Consider the following 2,112-nt stretch of genomic DNA (forward strand, 5'->3'; position numbering starts at 1 on the left):
TTTAGTTTAACATAATTTTAGTTCACTACAATCCAATTTTTCTTCACTTGGATTCGATTCAAATTTTAATTCAATAGTTTTTAATTTTTAGTTTCGCTACAATCAAAATGATTTTTAGTTCACTTTGATTCAAAATCTAGTTGACTAGTTCCCTTGTTTTAAAAAAAATCATGTGATTTCAAATATAGATGACTTAATTCAAATTTAGTTCACTAGTTTCAAAATTATAGTTAACAAAAAATTCAAAAAAAATTAGTTTTGTACATGGTTATGTATTCTTTTTCTGTTTACTAATTTTCACCACCATGCTTCATTACTACCAACCCTGAAATTACTTACTCTATTCTATACAGCCAAAGGATATTCCAAATAGATAACGTGTGGGTCGATCAAAAAACTTTGACTGTTTCAATGAGGCCAGGCGGCTGGATGAACCCACACACTTTGGATTGCTATTCTAAAATGCTCAACACAGATCTACTCAATCGGGGAAGGCAGGGTCTAATACCAAGCAACGAACCTATTGTCCATATCGTCGGCATAGAAAACATGGTAATTTTTCTTCTTCTATCATATCTTGGTTTTTCATCACACAAAGAAGACATGAGTAATTAATGTACTTTTTTTGTGTAACTACTAATTTGGTGATTATTCCTATTTTGTCTACACATTCATACAAACTTACTCTCATTTTTTCATTTTTCATCAGGAACTTCTAATGAGACCCTTACTAAACCATTCAGATCCAATATGCGCAGGCATGTTAAGCGAAGCAACTGTTGGGTTCAGTTTACAGAATACAAACTTCGTATGAAACTATCTTTTCGAGCAAATCATTCTAAAAAGAAAACTAAACACCAAATTTTTATGTTCCACTCTTCAATTTCTACTAATATGTCTGTACCTTCTTCTTTTTTTTCTAACAGGTTCATCTGCCTTGCTTCAATGACAAACAGTGGATTGTAATCACTGCTAACTTTGACAGTGGCAAGTTCTTTGATATAATGAATCATGATGGATCTGGAAACAACAAATTCACTACAATTATCAGCACTGTTACATTCAACTTCAAGAGTCTGTTTGCGAAAACATACCCAAATTGCATCGCATTCAACATAAAAGAATTTGACTACCGTTTTGTTCCAGTACCCCAGACTCATTTCAGGTAGAAAAGAAAGAAAGAATCATTTTTTTCTGTGCACTGTACTTCAAATTAATTTTTTTCACTTTGTAATATTTTTGCGCACTCCTAACTCCTAGTAAATTCTCTTTCTTATCACTCAGGTACGACACCGGCATATTCCTCCTGCAAATTCTAAAAACATACCGGGGGATGGGAGTGCCAGGATTCACAACTGTAAGTTCTTTTTCAAGCTGCCCATGTAAATAATTTGTTGATTTAAAAAAGTACATGCTTGATATCCAAATAAATAAAACTCAACGTACATTTTTTTCAAAAAAAGAATGAGAGTGTCTAATACAATTACTTTCTTTTTATTTTTTTGCAGCATGACCTACAGGCCTTAAGAGAAATTTTTCTGTACGAAATAGCGACTTGTTCCAACAGTGAAGTTCAACTACCATTGGTCAAAGCTTTCCAACAAAATCACGTTAGTTATTCAGGTGAATCAATATTCAGCTTAAACCATGTTCAAGATACAAGATGACCACATTTTGATCACATAAACATTTTTCTCCATTTTACTTTTTTCTCTACCAAATGAGAACTAATTTCCTTCTCGTGCTACTCGAATGAAGAAAATGTTGAGGGGGTCATTTGTTCAAAATAAGTCTGAAATATTTATTTTTTGTTCTGTTGTACTAAACATTCAGTGCTTCCTTCTCTGTTTAATTACCTTAACTATACTAAAAATAGTCAATTTTCGCTTAATAATTACTTCTCCAAAACAAGGCACGAGCAAAATCTGGTTACTTTTCTTTCAAAATATTTAATAAGAAAATTCAATTTCTTTATCTAAAAGACGAGACAAAAAAACTTTTTTTTACAAAGAAAAATAGGAGTGCTCGCTGACGTTAGAAAAAAAGCTACAACCAAATGAAAGGAATTTCTAATAAACAAACAACAACGAAAAAGAAACAGCGAAACAGAAG

General features: G+C 32.0%; 1 long non-coding RNA gene across 1 annotated transcript; it reads left to right on the forward strand.

Annotated features, from left to right (window-relative positions):
* Positions 1–1,060: 1,060 nt before the first annotated feature.
* Positions 1,061–1,540, forward strand: LOC125544818. The gene is made up of 3 exons (XR_007299729.1): positions 1,061–1,165; positions 1,285–1,357; positions 1,509–1,540. It is a non-coding gene; the product is annotated as an uncharacterized LOC125544818 (long non-coding RNA).
* The last annotated feature ends 572 nt before the right edge of the window (positions 1,541–2,112 follow it).

Source organism: Triticum urartu, chromosome 1 (genome assembly GCF_003073215.2).
Source record: "Triticum urartu cultivar G1812 chromosome 1, Tu2.1, whole genome shotgun sequence".
NCBI classification, from domain to species: domain Eukaryota; kingdom Viridiplantae; phylum Streptophyta; class Magnoliopsida; order Poales; family Poaceae; genus Triticum; species Triticum urartu.